Source organism: Hippopotamus amphibius, chromosome 8 (assembly GCF_030028045.1).
Source record: "Hippopotamus amphibius kiboko isolate mHipAmp2 chromosome 8, mHipAmp2.hap2, whole genome shotgun sequence".
Lineage (NCBI taxonomy): Eukaryota > Metazoa > Chordata > Mammalia > Artiodactyla > Hippopotamidae > Hippopotamus > Hippopotamus amphibius.
The window spans coordinates 84,597,547-84,620,384 of record NC_080193.1 but is presented as its reverse complement, the minus strand read 5'-3'; positions in this window follow the sequence as shown (position 1 = coordinate 84,620,384).

Genomic DNA, 22,838 nt, shown 5'->3' with positions numbered 1-22,838 from the left:
CATGGAGCAACTAAGGCCGTGTGCCACAACCACTGAGTCTGCACTCTAGAGCCTGTGAGCCACAACTAGTGAAGCCCGCTTGCCTAGAGCCCATGCTCCACAACAGAAACCACTACAATGAGAAGCCGCCTACTGCATTGAAGAGTAGCCCCCGCTCGCCGCAACTAGAGAAAGCCCAGGCGCAGCAACAAAGATCCAACACGGTTAATTAATTAATTTACTAATTACAAAAACTTTTTATCAATTACTGGTTGATTAGTTTCAATGTATTTTTCTTATTTGTATACTTTGTAAAAATCATAAAGAATGAAAAATAAAACATGTAGAGCAATGGTAAAACTTGAGTAAATGTATTCTTTATTTACTTTAAAAATTATTGCTTTCTTAAAAATAAAAGCAGAAATAAGATTGAGTGCATATTTTAAACGTTAAAGCTGTTTTTATCTTTACATAGAGCAAAGAAAGTATTTGCTTCAAATGTATTTTGGGCATTCTGTAAGGCAGATTTTCCAAATGGTGATATAAAAACACTGGTTTAAGGAGTTGTTGATTGATTCCACTGTTAATTGCTGGAAAGCTGCAAACTAAAACCTCTTTGTGGAAATTGCCAGTAACATCCATATTGTAAAGGCTCCAAGAAATCCCATAACAAAGGAAAAACCTCTTTCAGTATTCTCACTGGTTAATATCATATGTGCTGCTGTGGCATTTGTTCTGAATCCATAAAATATTTCATTTCACTTCAACAGCATCACTTCAGTGTCATCAAAATTAATCTTCATCGATATACAATTTTTCTTTTAAACATGTGGCAATTATTCAATTCTTTTACCTTCCTGCGTGGTATCATTAGACATATTAGAAAGCCGAACTATTAAAAGGACAGAAAAAACCCCGGAACGACATAAAGCATTAACCCATAACATCTTTATTTTCATTTTACATTTCAGTGGAAATAAATCAGATTGAAATTGATTATACCCAGAATGTTATTGACTAAAGCTCTTTGCCTGCAATCCCAGGAGCTGCCACCAGGTGGTGATGAGCCGGTTTGGATGCATAGGCTCCCTTCCAGGGGAAGTGTGAGGGTCAGACAAAGCTCAAGCAGTTTTTGGTTTTCTTTTTAACTTCAAAACAGAAAAAAAAGGAAGAAAAGAAAAGAAGAAGAGGGAGGGAGGAAGGAACCAAACTACAACAAAAAATGTCAGGACATCATTATGAATTAACAAAATGCATCTATTGATAAGTTTTTTTCTAAACAGAGCTACTAGAGACCAACTTCCTTCTCCCTCCCCTCCCCGCCCCGTCCTGCCCCGCCCCTTCCCTCCCCACCCCGCCCTGCCCCTTCCCTCCCCACCCTTTCCCTTCCCCTCCCACCCTTCCCCTTCCCGTCTCCTCTGGCCCCCTCTCGGAGTTCACAGGCAGCTGCCTTGAACAGTTCCCAGCTCAAGGAGTGGGCACATTTTTTATGGCTGAGTGATATTCCATTGTACATGTACACCGCATCTTCTTTATCCATTCATCTGTTGATGGGCACTTAGGTTGTTTCCATATCTTGGCAGTTGTAAGTCATGATGTGATGAATATAGGGAAGCACATATCTTTTTCAATTAGTTCTACACCTGAAACTTACATAATATTATAAATCAATGTTAATGCAATAAAAATTAAAAAATAAAATTAAAAAAAAGAGCCTGCACCCTCTGCTTTTCTGTCAGGAATTTTTTTCTAGTTCAAAAGTCTTTCAGTGTCTGTTCTATTTGTGTAGCTCAGGGAAGCCTGGAAGACTTAGGAACTTAATAACCTCAGGCAGCGTTCAGCCACTGAGGGAACAGCGTGTGGATACACAGCTCAGCTTCTCTCTCAGTGGGGCCATTCTGGGAAGCTTCTACATGGCTCCTCAGGGGGTCCCTAGTGAGACTGAGCCCCAGATGCCTGGAGGGGAAGACTGCTCGTTTATGTACCATTTATTTATTAGGCTTTCTCTCTACCCCTTCTCACTTTCCTGTTCCCTCACTAGTACTCACTGAGGTCACCTCCCCCCAAAACTTGACCTGAGTTGTCTCAAGCTTTGGGGGAACCTAAACTAGTACAAGTTTAACTATGGTGTCATTTCGGTCTTATTAGATATATAATATTAGAATCCAAGCATCAGAAATCCTACCTGGATTGGTTTGCACAGGCAAAGACACACACACACACACACACACACACACACACACACACACACACTCACACAAGAACTTGTCAGATAAACTGGTTTGCAAGGCTGAAATAGAGAAACAGATGTAGAGAAAAAACGTGTGGACACCAAGGGGGGATGAGGCGGTGGGATGAATTGGGAGGTCGGGATTAACATATATACACTAATATGTCTAAAATAGGTAAATAATGAGAACCTGCTGTATAGCATAGGGACCTCCACTTCACTGTACAGTGGAAACTAACACAACATTGTAGAACAACCATACCCCAATAAAAACAGAAAAAAAGAAAAGAACTTGTGCCTGTTTTTGGTTCTGTCCACTCTAAGTCTGATATCCAAATGTTATTGACTTGCTAATTGCAATTCTTAATTTGAACTTTGCTCCTATATCCATTTAGTTTAAGCAGCTGGATTTCTTGGAAATCCTTTTCTTACTTGGTCTCATTATGGCTAAAGAAAAAAAGGAAAGAAAAGAGAAGAGAATAAAATAAAAGAAGAGGAAAGAATAACTAAATTGCACACACTATCATAGTGGCCATTGTATTATTCTGTGTTTATAATCTGACTTTTTCACCTGAGCCAAAACTTTTTTTTCCCCTTTTAAATAGACTTTATTTTTAGAGCACTTTTAGGTTCACAGTAAAATTGAGCAGAAAGTAGAGAGAGTTCCCATGTCCCCTGCCCTCCATTCATGTGTGGCCTCCCCCACTATCAACCCCAAACCCTTTTTAATTAGTTATTTTTTGTCTTTTTGAAACTTAAAAAATGCCTAATGTCATATAGATTTTGAAAGTAGTGATCTGGTGATTTACTGGTGCTGCCAGCTCTGTCTTTGATCTTTTCCTTCACGTCTTTCTATTCTCAGTCCGTACTCTACTTTTGAAGGCAGACAGAAAGATACACAGGACCCTGTGTCACCAGGCAAGGGCTCTGTACCTGGGCACCACTGTACAGAAAGCCAAACTCTGACAGCAGGTGTTTGCAGCAAAGTAAGGGCTTATTTGCAGGGTGCCAAGCAAGAAGAATGGGCAGCTCATGCTCAAAAGACTTGAATTCCCTATTGGCTTTTAGGCAAGAGTTTTCAAAGACCACATTACAGGAGAGGGTTGTAGTATGTCTGATCAGTTTATGGACCTTCCTCTGATTGGCTGGAGGTGAGGTAATAGGGTGATGTCTCAGGAATCTCAGTCATCAACCTTCTGCTTCCAACCAGGCTGGGGTCTACATACTTGTGGTCAGCACATGGTCACCATCCTCCACCAGGTGGGGGTCTTAGTTTCTGCAGAGCAGCTCAAAGATATGCATCAGATTGTTATCTCCATCCCTGCAGGAGGAACTAGGAGTCCTGTGACTCTACGGCTCTAATCATTAACTACTTGAGCCTACTCTTGGGAACTCAAGGAAGGCCTAGAAGACTAAATACTTTTGTCTACAAACAAGAAACGGGGGACACGGAGGGACTTTTGCAGCCAGAAAGGCCCTGAAGGGTTCTGCTTGGTTTTGTGTATGCTGGGGCTCATCCTTATCAGGGAGGGGACTTTTCCAAAGCAGAGAACAAAGGGAGTTTCTTTCACCAAACAGTGGGGGTCTGAGAGCAAAGCAAACGACAGTCTTCTGTTTCAGTATTCTAAGTCCTCTAAAAGAATATCAAAGTAAAATTTAATTCAAGAAAAATTAAGGTTTTCACTAAATTTTGAAGCCATGTTAACAGTTGATGTGGCAATTTCCAAATAGCAGTTCCTGTGTAAAAGTCGAAGTTAGAGGAAAACACATAGAAATGAACAGACTTTGGATTTATTTCAACACATGGTTTAAGGCTCTCGAACATCTATTAATGAGTCAGGTCTGCAACTGCTGCTTTATTTATGCCACAATTTTATAATGAACTCAGCGAACTTGGCTGGTTACCTGCCATGTGCAAGGAACGACACGTCAGAAAGGACGTCTGTATTTCCTCAGTGACAAGCCTGTGATCAGTGTTCCACTGAATCCTTTTGAATGTTTCCCCATTTAGTCCTCATAGAAGAAGTTTTCCCCATTTTACGGATGAGGAAACGTACGCAGCTGGCCTAAAATCATGTGACTTAAGCAGGATTTGAGCCTAAATCAATTTAAAAAAATTTATTTATGTCTTTGGCTGCACCGGGTCTTAGTTGCAGCTCACGGGATCTTCATTGCGGTACGTGGGCTCCTTTATTTGTAGCATGTAGAATCTGGTTCTCTGACCAGGGATTGAACCCAGGCTCCCTGCATTGGGAGCACAGGCTTTTTTTAAATTGATTAATTAGTTAATTCATTCATTGGCTGCATTGGATCTTTGTTGCTGCGTGCAGGTTTTCTCTAGTTGAGGAGAGCGGGGGCCACTCTTCGTTGCAGTGTGAGGGCTTCTCATTGCGCTGGCTTCCCTTGCTACGGAGCATGGGCTCCAGGCACAAGGACTTCAGCAGTTGTAGCTCGCGGGCTCAACAGTTGTGGCTTGCGGGCTCTAGAGCGCAGGCTCAGTATTTATGGCACATGGGCTTAGCTGCTCCGTGGCGTGTGAGATCTTCCCAGACCAGGGCTCGAACCTGTGTCCCCTGCATTGGCAGGTGAACTCCCAACTACTGCGCCACCAGGGAAGTCCTGGGAGCACAGAGTCTTAACCACTGGGCCACCAGGGAAGTCTCATGAACCTAAATTTATTTGATGCCAAAGCCTTGTTTCCATTCTAGCTCACCACACCACCTCTTTAACAAAGACAGAACTTTGCCGACCTGTTTTCCTAGGTAGGATCACACGGCTTCATATTTATTTAAAGAAATATTTATTGGGCCCCACCCCTCTCCCCACACCAACCTGACCTTTTCCCCCTCCTGTTGCCAGCACTGCAAAAACAAACAGAACCCTCTGAGGCCCCAGCGACCAGCCCCATATGGCCTATTGACACTTGAAATATACGTAGTTTGAATTGAGATGTGCTATAAAATATACATGGGAGTTTGAAGATTTGCTAAGAAAAAAATGTAGAACATCTTGTTAATAAAGGTTTTTTCCCCACATCTTTATTGGAGTATAATTGCTTTACAATGCTGTTTGTTTCTGCTGTACAACAGAGTGAATCAGCTATATGTATACATATATCCAATCCCTCTTGAGCCTCCTTCCCACCCTCCCTATCCCAGCCCTCTAGGTCAGCACGAAGCATCAGGTTGTTCTCCCTGTGCTGTGCAGCAGCTTCCCACTAGCCATTCATTTTACATGTGGTAGTGTATATATGTCAATGCTACTTTCTCGGTCCCAGCTTCCCCTCCCGCCCCATGTCCTCAAGTCCATGGTGAAATAATATTATAGGGTAAAATAAACTATTAACTCAGGTTCATACCATCTCTTTCTTTTTACTGGTTTAGTATAGCTACTAGAGAATTTAAAATTACCCATGTGGATCACATTCTATTTCTAAAGGACAGCTCAGCAGTACAGGCTGTACTTAGATCTCTTCCTTTGTTGCCTTCTTCATAGATTAAGTTGCTATTATTGGGAGTTTAGGGAGGATTTGTGAGAAGAAGGGCTGACAGCTTCTCAGCAGGCCTGGGTGTTAGAGGGGACCCTAATGCCAAAGACTTAACTTGGCTAATCTGCTTGAGCTGGAGTTTAGCGGCCTTGGTCATTAATGGAGTTAAGCCCTTTAGTGAGATTTGGCCTTTGCAAACACTACCTGTCTTTTTGGATTATATCTTACAGAATTTAAAAGAGGACGGAGGAAATGAAATCATCCAGGAACAAAACAAACATTCTCACTCTGTTTTGTCAAATGATGGTCCAGGTTTGATGTTTCTAAATTTGTCTTGAGTTTACCTGGATAGCAAGCTGAGAGCTATTTATTGTTTGCCTCCACTTATAAAAGGAAATGCCTATAATGGCTGTAGTCCTCTTTTTGTGCTACAGTTGAAAGGGATTGAAAAGTCCATTTGCTATGGAGAGGCTAAGAGACAGAAAGAAATCCTGCAGGGAATATCACATTACCTCCTCCGACTGGGAAAAAGACGGCCGGCCCAAGATGGGATTTCAGCCCTGTGGTTAAATAAGCAAACAATCTATCCATGTCATAGAATAATAATAATATGAAAGAGGATGGTACATCCAGGTCAACTGCCCACATCCAGCAGCTGGAGACACCGAGGCCCAGAAAGGCTGGGCTAGCTGAGGTCATTTAACATAGTGACAGGGTCAGCCCTAAACCCGCAGGTGGTAGAAGTGGGACAGAACTTCACATATAACCCAGTTCAGGGCTCTCAAGCTGCTTGCTGTGTACAATACAACCCCCCGGGGATTGTTCAATGTCTCCATGCCCAAGGCTGCCCCCTAGATGGATGAAATAAGTCATCAGCATTTGGTAAGTTTCCCAGGTGATTCCAATATGCAGCCACTGATCTGGTTCACCCTCTGATTTTCCAGACACGAAGACCCAGAAAGGATCAGAGAACTTTGCTCAACTTCCAAGAGCTACCAAGTGGCTGAGAAGGGACAAAACCCTTCTTTCGTGGCTCTGGATTTCGTTCTTTCCTCTTCCTTCATTCTCAGTCCACTCTTCTTAGGTCACATCACTTGTCCTTCCTCTGAAATGTCCTTCCTGCAGATCTCTGCAGCGCTGTCTCCTTCTCGATTGGAGCTCACCATCCATGCAGCATTTCCTGGGAGAGGCCTGAGCTGACCACCCGCACCTCCTCCCGTGTCACCATCACATCACTGTTTTTCTTCCAGGTACTTATCACTCTGTGAAAGGATCTCCAGCAGTGTTGGGCTTCCCCACTAGACCACATCTCGTCTGCCAGGCTCGCAGCCCTCTTGCCACCTCCTGCAACTGTCCCTGTCCCATTGTAAGGGATCGGTAAGTGTGGACTGAGTAAAGTTTGAACGGGTACTTAGCAGTGACATTCTCTTGGATACTGTCTTCTAAGGATATTGTTTCAGGGGAGATATACTTCTAATTATATAAGTTGGAGAATATATTGTTTGATTTTGAGAAATGCGTTTTCCAGCGCAAGTCTTCTGAATCACATCTGTTCCATCATGTGAGGCTCATCTGTGTGGACAATTTGAATATACATCAGCTCCAAGATAGACTCTTAGGCTATTTAAAGGGACAACGCTTTACCCATGATCCAAAAATGGACTTTCATTAGATAATGGAGTATGATTAGAATGAGTATCGCATGACCAAATGGAAACATTTGCTTCCAATGAAGATCAAGTTATAATTGCACTTCTTGCAATTGGAAAAGATTAACAATGTGACAATTAAAGAAAAAGCTTTCCAGGTGAATATACAGACAGTAACTGCAGGTGGCACGCTACAAGATTATAGCACTCATGCATTTGTGGGCCCTCATACCCATGAATTCTATAAAATGGTATAAAGTGATCCTGTAACTATTCAGAGGTTATGATTAATTCTCAAATGCATTCATGCAGAGGTGCAATAAACATGATTCCTGTCCTCATTGAAACTAGCACTTACTTTGGCACTTACTATGTGTAAGGTCCAGAGCCTGGTTACTCAAAAGCCTTGTTCCTAGAGTAACAGCAGCAGCAGCACCTTACAGCTTGTTACAAATGCACAATCTCAGGCTCCCTGCTCTAGTACCACAAAATCAGAATTTGCCTTTTAACAGGATCCCCAGGGAGTACACACACACACACACACACACACACACACACACACACACACGAGTTTGAGAATTGGTCTAAACCTGTGGTTCACACCTTGTGGTGGTGGGGGGGTGATTTTATTCTCCAGAGGGCATTTGGCAATGACTGGAGACCTTTTTGGTTATGACGCCTGGGGATGGTGAGAATGGAGGGATGTTACTGGCACCTAGTGGATAGAGCCTGGGGATGTTGCTCAACTTCCTTACACTACCCAGACAGCCCATCTCCCCAAGAAAGAATGATCTGGCACAAAATGTCAAAAGTGCTGAGGCTGCGAACCCTGCTCTAGAGCAACAGACTCGAGAACTTAAAAGGATAACGTTATTATTCAGAATAATGCAAATTGTAGCTTAGAAGCATTGGTCAATCAGAACTATCCACAGAATCCATATATCTAAAACTTGAAAGATGAAGTTCATTGAAAAATCAATAATAAACTCAACATCATGGACATAGCTGATGAGTGGCCACAAAATCGCATTCTATGACATCAGAAACCAAGGGTTTAATGGTAGTGATGTCTTAAAATAAATTAAACCCACTGTCACCAACCTCAGCATCCTCTCTGCACCTTGTTCTAGTCACAGCATTGCTTCCTGCTTCTATCTGAATACTCCAGGCCCATGTGCATGGTTTCTTCTGCCTGAAATGCCCTTTTCCTTTCCTTCATCTGTCATCTTCCTTCCTCTCCTGCCCTAAGATGCCACCGGTCAGTGCCCTCTTCAGTGCTTTTCCTCTTCCTCCTGATCTCATGGCCCCTCTCCCCGCCTCCAGGTTCTCCCCACTGGAGCACACTCATCCTAGAGCATCTGTGTCTGGCTGTATCCACTCCATTTTACTGGGACCAGGATCCCACCCCCAGAGATTCTCTGCTCATTAATCTGGGTGAGGCCTGGGCGGCAGTATTTTTCAAGCTCCTCAGCCAGGGTTGAGAACCACTGCTCACAGATATAGGTCAATCTCCTTAACTCAGTAAGAATCTGGGACTGTCCTAACCACAGCTTCCTTTTCAGGCTCATTGGCCACTCTCAGCATCTTGATCTCTCTTCATTTCCTAGCCATATTTTCAAATATGCTATGTACTTTATCTTTTTTTAAAGATTTATTTTATTATTTATTTATTTATTTATTTATTTTGTTTTTGGTTGCGTTGGGTCTTTACTGCTGCATGTGGGCTTTCTCTAGTTGTGGCGAGTGGGGGTTACTCTTCATTGCGGTGTGCAGGTTTCTCATTGTGGTGGCTTCTCTTGTTGAGGAGCCCTCTAGGTGCGAGGGCTTCAGTAGTTGCAGTGTGTGGGCTCAGTAGTTGTGATGCATGGGCTTAGTTGTTCCTCAGCTTGTGGGATCTTCCCTGGCCAGGGATTGAACCCATGTCCCCTGCATTGGCAGGCAGATTCTAAACCACTGCGCCAGCAAGGAAGCCCCACCATGTACTTTAAAAAAAAGTTATTTGTCCTTGTTAAAAAATGTAATAGTGTATTTGTACAAATTTTGGAAAAAACACAGAATGATGAAGTTGAAATTGACTTACCTCTAAATCCAGAACCAAGAGTTAACCACTGTCATATTTCTGTATTTCCTGCCAGCATTGCCGTGGGCATAGTCATAACAACCCCAGTCCTGTCCTGTACGTGTGCCTCTGTTCATACAGCTCCCTTTGCCTGGAAGGTCCTTCCTCACCTACCATCCCTTGGCCACCCAGCGTTTGCTACTACAAACCCCTCAATGCCCATCAGATATTAATGTTTCTCTGTTGCAAAACCTTTTCTGACCAGTCTCAGGCAGACGGGGTATATTCTCTCGTATCTGCGTTCCTATAGCACTGTGTCCACACCCAAGGTTATGGCGCTTATCACTGGGCACTGGGGCACCGTCTGCAGGTCATTTTCCCCTGCAAGACTGTGAGATCTTTGAGTGTAGGAAGTCATGACTTTTCCTTATGTATGCTTTTGTTTGTTTGTATTTTAATCCCGGATGCGTAGCACAATGCCTGGATGGGAGAGAGACTAAGTAAGTAGACTTTCTTGAATTGGTGAATTTGCTTCCATAATTGAATCTGAGAACAAGGTATACCCCTTAGTGAAACCATTCTGAACGGTAGCATTTCAGCAGTTGATAATGGCCTGTTTTTGTTTTCTTTTTTTAATTTGGCTTTATTCCTTTTAAGCTGAACACTGTTCACTGGTCTTTGCTCCTTGGTTACTGAACAGTTCTACTATTTTAATTGAAATCAAATTGATGGAGAACAACCATAATGAGTTTTTTATTTTATTGATGTTTTGTAGAATTAGGCTATGTGGGAAAGCGGTGGATGGAATTAAGATAGGACAAAAGTAGCTGCTTCGACCTTTAGCATCAAGAGAAATATAGCCAAGGCTCTCCCAAGCCCCAAAGTTGACATTTGCACTGATAATGTTTTAATAAATGGACTTGGCTTTACCTGGTGGTGATACTGGTCTGTGCTTTCAAGATGCTCCAACATTCACAGTAGGAGCATGCAGAGGAGAGATAGGAAGACATATGAGTGTTAATATTAATACTTTGGTCAAAAAAGCTACAGTAACATGCATTTTCCCATTTATTATGTGGCATACAAGGATGCTAAATAGTGATAGCAAAACCCAGCAAAGTCTACATTAAAATACTTAATATTTTAAATAAAATAATGTACCTAAATCATAAAGAGTCTTATATTTTTAAAAAGCAAATGGTAAATCACCAGGGAAGTAAAATGAATAATTCAAAGCTTCTGAAGAGAAAACAAATGCTGAATTTTGAGCAAGGCAATGTCCTTACATGAACTCATTGTCATTATTGACCATCAAGATAGCAAGACTTCCCCCTCAATCCTTCCTACAGCTTCCATTATGTCTTATTATCACACACACTCAGCAGTCATTGTGTGAGAACTGCTTTCACTTTGTGTACTGACAATTTGTTGGCTCATAGGGGACTCAGTAGAGAAAACAATGAGCCATTTCAATAACATTGCAACAAAAAATGGGACACTGCTGTTTGTTTCTCCCTCTAAGCCAAATTCCAAGAGGCAATTTGAGGATGGGATTTGAACATGGGCTAAAGCTGATTTAGTTGTTCTACTTGGTCAGGCCTTTTGATTCTGTATTAGGTGAGGCCTGTCCCTGGGCCAACACTGGTTCTAGAACTTTTTAGGAACATAACTTTGGAGGCAGACTCCTTCACTGTGACCCTGAGGAAGTTACAATACTTCACTTATCTGAGCCTCAGTGTTTTTCCTGAAATAAGACATAATAATATTCATATTGTCTGTCTTGCCTATTATGATCCAGGAAATGCTTTCCCTTGTTGTTTCTTCTTGTATCTAGAGTTGCACTATTACAACCATTTTATGTAGAGTTGTATACATGATCAATTGCCTCAAGACGTTTAGCGACCATTAATTTTGTCCGAGGCTTGGTTACACATTGGGTAATGCAAGAGACAACAATCTTATAAAATAGACAAGATATAAGTAATATAGCTAGGAACATTAATAAGGTCATAGTACTCAGAGAGAGACAAAAGCGTAAACAATTTGAAAACAACAAAAAGAGAACAAAGTAAAACAATGATTAGTATAACCAGTGGTAATCTGGTCACAGTAAGCCCTCAAGTCCAGAGGGGAGACAGCTGGAGAAGCCAAATTCTGGAGGGATCAGGTAGAGAGAAAAAGATAAATGTTTCACTTTGTTTACAAATGTATACTTTAATCAACTTGTTGTAGTCATAGTTAGCATAAGAGGAAATGTTCTCTGAAAAGCCAAGATATAAAGGCAGTAATATTTCAGACAAAAGGTTATAAAATTATAAATAATATTTATCAGTTCAGTCCTATGTAATTAATTCCTGTTGACCTGGATGAAGCCATCGGGATTTCCACTAGCTTTGTAATTTCTTACCCAGTTCAGTGGTAGATCTAAGTCATCAGAAACTTATATTGGTCAAAAAGTCCTTTTTATGAATCTTCTTGAAGATCTTCATTTTATAAAAGCATCAGAGTAAAATAATGACTGTCTATAAGTGACAAAAGACTTAAAATGGCATAGTTAAAGATCTGGTTACAATGCACTCAACAAGAAACCTGGTTATTTCTGTGACGTACAACATTTTAAGATAATAACCAGAATTATGACAGATAACATTATACCAGGACAAAGCAGAGTTTTAGGAATTCCATACAATTGTTTGGAATATCTATATCAATGGCATTTACCTATACAATGTAACCTAAGAAGATTTATCACCACTTATTTGACGTTTCCTATGTAATTTAACATACAAGATAAACCTTATTAGTTTACTATTTCTCTTTGGTATGTTTCAGGGGCCCTTTGAAGCATTTCACAGTTAGCTAGAGGTCAAAAGAACTTCATTTAGTATTTGACTTGGGGAAGTTTGTCCAAGAAATCAAAAAGTTTTACAACATTTGGTCAAGTAGGATCAAAGGTCACTATGAAACAATACTTATTCATTCAACCAAAGTGAAAATAAAACATTTTAAAGGCACAGAAAGTTGCAATGGATTACTTAAAAGGAGGTAAAGAAAATTTACAATCTGTTATTAAAAGCAGATCGATATTCCAAGAAAACTTTGTTCTCATAACACAGAAAACTAAATTCTCGAATTCCCTGGCAGTCCAGTGGTTAGGACTGCACGCTGCCACTGCAGGGAATACGGGTTCGATCCCTGGTCGGGGAACTAAGATCCTGCAAGCTGCACGGCCAAAAAAAAAAAAAAAAGAAAAGAAAAAGAAAAAGAAAAACTAAATTCTAGCTTTGTACCAGCTTACTTTAAATATTAACATTCATTTACTCAATTAAATTTTATTTTAATCTTAGCAAGTCCTGACCATGTTCAAACTCTTTTCTCAGGGTTTCTTGCCCACAGACTTTCTGTAACTTCCTTTTTGCTTTCAGACTTTTGTCCTCTGCTTTTCCTTTCTTTCTCTCTCTCCAGGACAAAATTACTTTGTTTTCTCTTAACAAAATGTGTTTCCTTTTCTTTTCTTTTTTTTTTTAAAGAAGTGGATTTATTTAGAGAGAAACACACTCCACAGACAGAATGTGGGCCATCTCAGAAGGTGAGAGAGGCCACAAAATGTATTTTCATTCCTTGTGAGTTTTTTATTTCATACAAAGTTGTTTTTCTTATTAATTTTAGTAGTTTTAATTACTTGTATTAATTAGAATTCTTAACTTTTAAAAACCTTAATTTCCAGTGAAAACTAAGAAGTAGGAAATCACGAACTGTCTTTTACAGTAGCGTTCTGTACATTGGCAAACATAAATATTGTTTATGATTTCTAAAAAAAGTGCTTTTTTATTTTTTATTTTATTTTTATAAAAACATTTCAGTGTGGCGCCAAGTATTTTTATTAATAGAAACATGTCATACATATAATGTACACACAGACATATATAAACACGCGTAATTAGAGATCTCATAGTTTCACTTTTAAAATTTAGTCATTGTTACCCAAAGACCGGGTTAAACTCTTGGTGGGTGTTGAGCCAAAAGACACAACCAAGTCAAAGAGCTGGAGAGGAAAGAATTTTATTACTTTCAACAAGTAAGGAAAACACCGGGAATATTTCTCAAGGCAGTGTCTCCCTGAACACCAAAATTGGGGAAGTTTTAAACTAAGGGTGTATGCATATTCATGAAGGGACTTGAGTGGTGTGTGCATATTCATGAAGGGACTTGAGTGGTGTGTACATATTCATGAAGAGACTTGAGCAGAGGAGAATTCAGCGTAGAATTGGAGCAAAGGTTAACAGAGTCCAGGCTCTAGGTGACTGAAGTCACGAGGCTCAGTAAAGGTCAGCATCACGGTTTCTTAAGGTTTCGGTTAGTCTGGTGGCTGAGTGCTCCAGGGGGTTCGGATGCTGCAGAACAGCACAAGAATGTGCTTCAGGTTAATCTTTGCCTTCCAAACAGAGCGGGGAGTCTTTATTGTCTCAATATGATTAAATTATTTCCCCAGCCTGGTAATAGCTATTTGTTCTTACATTCCTTTGTTCCTTTGAAATCATTAACTACTGAGACTATTCTTCTGCAAGGGCAAGCATTGTGACCAGGCTTGGATCACAAAATGACTTAGGTCTATGTCTGATTCTCTTCCCCTGGGGACCACTCCCTCACCCTATCTGCCTACATCATGGATCAGATATTACAAATACAAACTTACTCGTTTATAAATAACAGTTGGAATAAGCTCAGTTCATTTGCTCAGGTGACTAAGGCTTTACTATCTGTGGGAAAGACTTTTAATATTTGTATTTGTCCTTGATAAATCCTTAAGGAGGCTGTGAATTAGATTTTGGGTGAGAGAACATCTCCAGCAGCTTTAGTTTAAAAAGGCCTCTCCCCACCCCACCTCATCCTTTTTTTTCTTTTCTTTTGATTTCAGGTTGTTCTCCCTGACTGAGCTAAGTTGGCTCAGTCTCAAGTCATTGTGGGCTGTATCTACACTTCTAGATTTGTAGAGATTTGAAAGACGAAGACAGTTGCTCTTAATTCCTCCGAGAATTGTTCTTATGCCTAAATGATTTCAAAAGATTGATTTACCCAACTACATTTTCTTTAATTTGTTATTTTTATATCAGTGAGAAGATTTCCAGCTAAAGTGAGACCCAAAATTTCTGTTCTAGAACTTTACGGTTCAATTCATCATGTCTTTGAAAGTTTGCACAAGGCATTCAACAAAGGCCCTCTTTCTTTTTTTCTTTTTTAAATTTTACTGACGTATAGTTGATTTACAATGTTGAGTCAATTCCTGCTGTACTACACACGCACACACACACACATACAATATATATTCTTTTTCATTATGGTTTATTACAGGATATTGAATATAGTTCCCTGTGCTATACAGTAGGACCTTGTTGTTTATCCATTCTATAAACAATAGTTTGCATCTGCTAATCCCAAACTACCAATCCATCCCTCCCCTGCCTCCCCACCCCAGCAACCACAAGTCTGTTCTCTAAATCTGTGAGTCTGTTTCTGTTTTGTAGATAAGTTCATTTGTGTCATATTTTAGATTCCACATATAAATGATATCATATGACACCTGACTTTTCCTTTTTGGCTTGCTTCACTTAGTATGAGAATCTCCAATTGCATCCATGTTGCTGCAAATGGCATTACTTCATTCTTTTTTATGGCTGAGTAATATTCCATTGCATATGTGCACCACGTCTTCTTTATCCATTCATCTGTTGATGGACATTTAGGAAGCTTCCATGTCTTGGCTACTGTAAATAGTGCTATTATGAACATAAGGGTGCTTGTACCTTTTCGAATTATAGTTTTTTGCAGATACATGCCCAGAAGTTGAATTATTGGATCATATGGCAACTCTATTTTTAGTTTTTTTTGAGGAACCTCCATACTGTTTTCCACAGTAGCTGTACCAACTTACATTTCCACCAATAGTGTAGGAGGGTTCCCTTTTCTCCATAGCCTCTCCAGCATTTGCTATTTGTAGACTTTCTAATGATGGCCATTCTGACAGATGTACAAAGCCCCTCTTTCTGAGTATACAAGTTAAATCCAGAGCAATTTACCCTGGAGGCAAAAAAAAATCTCCGTTATTGTTTTTTTTTTTTTTTTTTTTTTTTGGCACACGGGCTTAGTTGCTCCGTGGCATGTGGGATCTTCCTGGAGCTGGCATCGAACCCGTGACCTCTGCATTGGCAGGCGGATTCTTAACCACTGCGCTATCTAGGAAGCCCCCTCCATTATTGTTTTTACCAGCCACTGAATATTAGCTCCCAGTTTTTATTTTTATTTTTAAATTTTTAAAAATTAATTAATTAATTAATTTTATTTGTTTATTGGCCTCATTGGGTCTTCATTGCTGTACATGGGCTTTCTCTAGTTGCAGCGAGTGGGCGCTACTCTTCATTGTGGTGCATGGGTTTCTCATTGCAGTGGCTTCTCTTGCTACAGAGCATGGGCTCTAGGCATGTGGGCTTCAGTAGGTGTGGCATGTGGGCTTCAGTAACTGTGGCACGTGGGCTCAATAGTTGTGGCTCATGGGCTCTAGAGCGCAGGCTCAATAGTTGTGGCACACGGGCTTAGCTGCTCCGCAGCATGTGGGATCTTCCTGGAGCAGGGCTCGAAGCCCGGTCCCCTGCATTGGCTGGTGGATTCTTAACCACTGCGCCACCTAAGAAGTCCCCAGTTTTTATTTTGTATTGTGTGGGCTTAGGTAATCCTATTGGTTTTTTTCAATGTGTTTAATTAATATTGCTTAGGGGCAGATTTATATGCCCTGTCTTATAATGCCAGGCAGGGGACGCATTCCCCACTAAGACATAATGTCTATCCCACAATATACTTGAGCAAAAGAGATGTAATCATCTTCTATAAAGCCCGCTCAAAAATTCCAATTTTTATAAACTTTCATCTCAATTTTATCAACTCTTTTACCTTTAACTTTAGCCTCCATTGAGACTCTATCAATAAGTCTTGTTTTTACAAAGAGCCCCAGAAACTTTTCTTTTTATCCCCCAGCCATTTTATCCATTTTTGTATAAAAGATTTTGGGTCACCAGTGACAGATTGAGCCAAGGGACTCAGTCCCTTTTGTCAATTACATAACTCGATTAATTGGCCCGTTACCCTGAATAATTTTTGGTCAGCTATCTCAGTGTAATTTTCTTCCAGCCCTTTAAACTGGGGTAAATAGAGCAGACTTGTTTAGGACCCTTTAGTGTCGGAGACCAATAGGGAGTCCCTTTGGTCCATCTAACTTTAGGTAGAATCCCATTTATAATCCAGTGAGCCCCAAATTGGCACCTTAACATGTGGCCATAAGCCACACTCCCAGTGGCAGTTACCATAGAGGATCTGCCACATCCCTCTTCTCCAGCTTCTCAATGCCCACTGCCCATGAAGGCGTGAGAAAGAGCCTGACTCCTGCTCCAGTCTGGACACTGCCAACGTCCTCGTGCTGCCCAGGGTCATGCAGATGTGGGAGGAGTAGTCCTCTCCCCAGCACTGTGTCACAAAGCAGGTCAGCCCATGCTAGCATCTCAAAAGGTCTCTCCTGAACGTTATTTCATCTGTTCCTGGCTTTCACATCTCTAATCAGGGGCTTCAACCCCAGGCCAGGACAGAAGCAGATTCAGACTCAGTACTTTTCCTCATTTATCCTTGCCCTCCCTCTTTCCAGGGCCTCAATCCCACATCTTCCAGGAACATCCCTGAAAGGCAGTGTGAACAAGGGATTCTCACTACTACTTCGCTCTACAGCAGGCACCTAACCCTTTTTGCACCAGGACCCTTTGGCGGTCTGGTGAAGCCACAGACAACTCAGAAAAGCATTTTTTTTTTTTTTTTTTTTTTGCTGTGCCATGCTGCTTGCGGGATCTTAGTTCCTCAACCAGGGATGGAACATGGGCCCCAGCAGTGGAAGTGCAGAGTCCTAACCAGTGGACTGCCAGGGAATTCCCCAGAAAAGCATTTTTTAAATGCATAGAATAAAATACATGGGATCAAAAAAGAAGCCAACTGTATTAACATACAGTTACTAATACATTTTAAAAAGTAAATTGATGGTAAAGAAATACACAGACCTTTTAATGCATGCAATAACAAGATCCTGCAGTGGGTCTAATAGCTACTGTAATTTCAAAGTGATAAGGGTAAATGATGTGCAGTGATATCTGCAATAACTTAATTTGCTATGAAAATATCTGTGATTTCTGTTAATAACAAAGTTACAGGCGCTGCTCATCCTGACTTGGTTTGCTATCCGCATTCATATTTGAAAGGTTAATGTAAATTACAGTTAGAAGTTAGTGCAAATACAGGTGTTATTTTTTCCCATTTCAGTTTACGCCCCACTTCCTCTTACTGTATTAACAGAATCCCCAATTCCTCCCCCAGCTCTATTCCCAGGTCCCAATGCCTGAGGGGCCATCAAGCCCTTCAAAGCTGACAGTTCTGAAGGTATGTAGGCAGGTCCGAGTGTTCTCAGGAGTTGTTCAGTATTCTCGGTGTTGTACTTTCCTTCTATCTTTTTTGTTAAAAGTCACACACGGATCTCTGTATTTTAGGGGGTTGGGGACGGGTCTGAGTGCCTGTTTGGAGCAAAGCCACATAACAGAGCAGAGTGCTCGAGCCCCCCACCCCCAGCTGAGACGCGATCTTACAGAGGTCATCAGCAGGGGGCAGGAAGAGAAGAAAAGCACGAGGCATTTGTGTCTGGGCACAGGGGATGTCCATAGAGGAAGTCACCCACATAGGAACGAATCCCTTCCCTAGAGCATGTTTGTAAGTCCAACGTGTTAGCAAGTCCAACAAAGTTAACCTAGGTACCCACTAACACAATCGGCTATATAGGACTGTACGGTAATAGGTTTATAACAGTTTTCACTCAAATAACAAGTACATAAAAAACAAACATAAAAAATAAAACATTTTCAAATCTTACTGTATAGTGACATACAGGGCCTGGCGCTGAGTGAACAGGCAAGAAGAGTAACTGACTGGAGGAGGGAGAAGAGGTGGGAGGTGGTAGAGCTGTAGGACCCTCAGCGATAGGAGATGGAGGGCAAGCTGCTATTTCTCTCACGCCTGACGTTGATGGAATGCACATTCGCATCTTTGAAAGTCTGCAGCCTGAAGGGTCGTATGTAGGGGACTTAAACGGCACTTAGAAAAACCTTCCGAGGACCTTTCAGAGGGAGACCGTTTTCTGCCGATAAATTAACAGGAGTTCCTATCAGCATGCAAGGGTAGCCTCTACACATGAACAGTGGGATTATTGGTGATTTGTATTTTCTTTTTTTAAGTTATCCTTATTAGTCTAAAGTTAAATTTTCTATCATGAACATGCATACATTTGTAATAATAAAGAGAAAATAATAGAGGTTACCCCTTAAATGTTATGTAAGATATCTATGTTTCTTTTCCTCATTGAAAGGCAGCCTATAGTAATGGAATGAAGACAATATTAAAAAAACAAAATTAAAAACCTAGGGTTCTTGGTCCAAGTCTCATTTGCTCTGAGAACTTGGGCAAATCACTTACTGTAAGACGGGCTGTATAAGTGTTAGGGCTGCCATAACAAAGTACCACAGACTGGGTGACTTCAACAACAGAAACTTATTTTCTCACAGTTCTAGAGTCTAGAAGTTCAAGATCAAGGTGTGGGCACGTTTGGTTTCTCCTGAGGCCTCTCTCCTTTGTTGGCAGGTGGCCACCTTCTTACTGTGTCCTCCCTTGGCTTTTCCTCTGTGAGCTCACATCCCTGGTGTCTCTTTTTTGGTTGTTATTGTGTGTGTCCTAACCTCTTCTTCTTAGAAAGACACCAGTTAGGTTGGATTAGGCCCCCTCCCCCTGTAATTTTAGCGTAGTTACCTCTATAAAGGCCCTGTCTCTGATTACAGTCACACCTTGTGATACTAGGAGTTAGGCCTTCAACATATGAGGAGGGGCAGGACACAGTTCAGCCCATACTCATGTAGATTATAATATTTGTTTTCCTGTTTCTTGGCATTTGTTGAGAGGATATGTATTAGGAATATTGTAAAGGCCTAAGCTGTACAACTGTAAAGATGTAAGCATTAGGAACTAAGAATATGATATCTCACTGTGAAGAAACTGTACCTTTCCCCTAATTTGCTCTCCAGCACAGCTACCCGAAATAAAGGTGGACTGGCTGTCAGCCTCCCCAGTGTAGACTTGAGAGGAAACACCTGGTTAGGGGTGTACAACCAGACAATTGTCTCGCCTTATGCCCACTTCATCTGGACACGGCATTTTCTCTCAGGTCATTCTATTATCCTGGAAATTAAGATTAAAAAGAGTTTGCATCTATATTCCAGCGCAAAGGTTTTTGACATTGTGTTTTGGTTACAGCATTTATCCAGCATGGGTTATAGAAGAGACTTCACTGGCTCGAAAAACTGATACCTGTTATTAGCGAACACAGCAAGGCAGGATGTGGTGCCTAAAAATACTTAGTTATCTGCACACAGGTCAGATCCTGAGAGTAGTTCAGATGACCACTTTCCTTGCCCGCAGGCTACCTTTGAAACCTGTCAAAGTCGTTGAGGCGAGGCAGGGTTAAGGAAGGTAGGAAGACAGGGCGGAATAAGAACTTCGCTTTTTAGGTAAAAGTCTAACCCATGATTATTAACAACTCTCATAAACAAAGGTGCATGGGCCAGTGAGGATGTGACTTAATCTACCTTTAGACAAACAGGTGTGTACTTCCATTGTGGAGATTCTGCTCCCCTTTCTTGCTCTAGCCAGAGGACCACAGTGGGCATGCATGTGTGTGTGTGTGTGTGAGAGTGTGTGAGCATGCGGGCACACTTGTCCACACTAGGGGTTGGGGGACAGGAACCAGAGTTTAAGAACAAAATAAAGATAACATAGAACTGATGGGATCATCCATTTGCCCAGTGACCCAGTTCACAGTTGGTTTGGAAACGAGGCATTAATTCATTCCGTTAAGAGGCTCATTCATCTGTTTAACAAGATTTGCTGTGTCCTGTCACTGTCTCAAAAATGAACGTGGGGTCTGTGACCTTGAGGATGCATATGTTTATTGTTGGGGAAGTTGTTACCATTCCCCCACCTCCCACCAACTCTCACACTAGCCTGTTCAAGTTTTATGTATTGACGGTATGTTACACGCAGTTGCAAATATGCTTCTCTGGTTAACAGTCATCAAGGTTACAGTCATGACCATTCACCTGCTTAGGCTGCCCTTGAAGAGATTTCCTTAAAGCTGTGAGCAATATTGCTAAGATTCTCTAGAGAAATACTTTGGTTTTCTTTGGCCTTTATTCTTGGTATCAATGGCAACAAAATATTATACCAAAGTTCACTCCCATGCTACAAATTTTCCAGTGGACTGTAACTGGTCTCCAAAACAAGAACCAGAAATGATGCTTGTGTCATCAAACCAGTGATTGCTATTGCAGAAAATATGGCAGTCAGATTTGAAGAAATGCTGATCTGCTATCAGGGAGAAAGTTGCTGTTTCAGCATAGTCCTGTTAATTTAGAGAAAAATTCCCTAAGTTGGCAGCTTCTATTAGCCCTGCTTCCCGCATACTTCAATGTTGATGTCCAATACTGATAATGGAGATCTCTTTTAGTGCTATCATATTCATATTTCCTAACTCAGTTAACTTACATGGTATGCAGTAGACCTTGACAACATATGAGAAATATATTGACTTTCTGGCCAATATGCTGAGTTTTGTAAGAAATGCTTCTTTGAAGGTTGTGTGTTTCAAGCTCTGCTTATAGTTGTGGAGATAGATTTTTTTTTCTCATCTAGTTATTAATTCATTCAAGATCTCTCACATTTAGCCTCTTATGATTAGTAGCATTCATAATGGAAAATTGAGATTACAGGTGAAATCAAGGTCATAAAACAGCTAAAGGTTCTCTACTCTACCCAGAAAGCTGTGACTACAGTGTGCTCAGCACCATGTATTGACCATGGGTTTATGGGATACCTCTTATAAAAGCGTATAGGTGTGTCTGTGGTTTTTCTAGCACATAAACAGGTAGATTCTTTCATGATCGTGCTCTAGAGTATACTAATCATTTTAGTCCTTAAAGATGACTGATTCCTCAAGTAAAATTGTTTCAGGTTGTGTCCAAGAATATGAGGGAGGTGAGAATTGATGACACCTGTTTTAATATGTTCTGGAAATATTTCCCAGGAGGATACGTGAAAACCAACAAGTAATTTAGCTGTTTGCTTAAGAAGATTCCTGCAAACTAATTTATCCGGGAAAATAATTTGCTTATCTGGGAAAACAGCTCTCTTATCAGGAAATGGATTATCCACCTGTGAAAAGAGCTTGCTTATCAGATAATAGCTTACGCTTCAAGACCCATACCTGCTGTGCCGACTACCCTCAACTATTATGTTATAAACTATGTCCAGGTACTTCCCTGGTGGTGCAGTGGTTAAGGATCCACTTGCCAATGCAGGGGACACGGCTTCAAGCCCTGGTTCGGGAAGATCCCACATGCCGTAGAGCAACTAAGCCCGTGCGCCACAACTACTGAGCCTGCATGCTGCAACTGCTGAAGCCCCTGCGCCTAGAGCCCATGCTCTGCCACAAGAGAAGCCACTGCAATGACAAGCCTGCGCACCGCAACAGAGTAGCCCCTGCTTGCTGCAACTAGAGAAAGCCTGCATGCAGCAACGATCACCCAACGCAGGCAATAATAAGTAAATAAAGTAATTTAAAAAAAAACAAAACTATGCCCAATATCGATTGGTTCCCTGTATAGAAACGTCAGCCTTATACCACTTGAGCCCTGAGCCCCAATCCTGTCTTCATTGAAATCTTCCTGCTGAGACACTATGAGTATTGTCATGGTGGTGCTTTTCTTTGCTATAGTAAGTTTAATAAAATTAGTTTTGAAGGATTTGACAACACACAGAAAGGAGAAAAAGAACCAATATTTATTGAATTTTGGTGTAGGTGCTCATTATGTGTCAAATTGATATTTTTTATTACCCATTTCCTTTGCTAATGGTGTATGGGGCACATTTAAGTCAGTGCTAAGTTATGCTATGACCTGGGCTAGGAGAGAGTAAAGTCTTATATCATGTTATTTATTCTGGGCACTAAGATTCATAATGAAAAACAATGGACAGTTGAAACCTTCTTTACTATGAAACGACTAAAAATGGCAAGACTTTAGACCTTAAGCACCCTTTTCATTCTTTTTTTTTTTTTTCCCTTTTCATTCTTTTTCCCTTTTTTTCTTTTTTTTTTCAGCTGTTGGGTCTTCGTTGCTATGTGAGGGCTTTCTCTAGTTGTGGTGAGCAGGGGCTACTCTTCGTTGTGGTGCACAGGCTTCTCATTGCAGTGGCTTCTCTTATGGCGGAGCACGGGCTCTAGGTGCACAGGCTTCAGTAGGTGCAGCATGC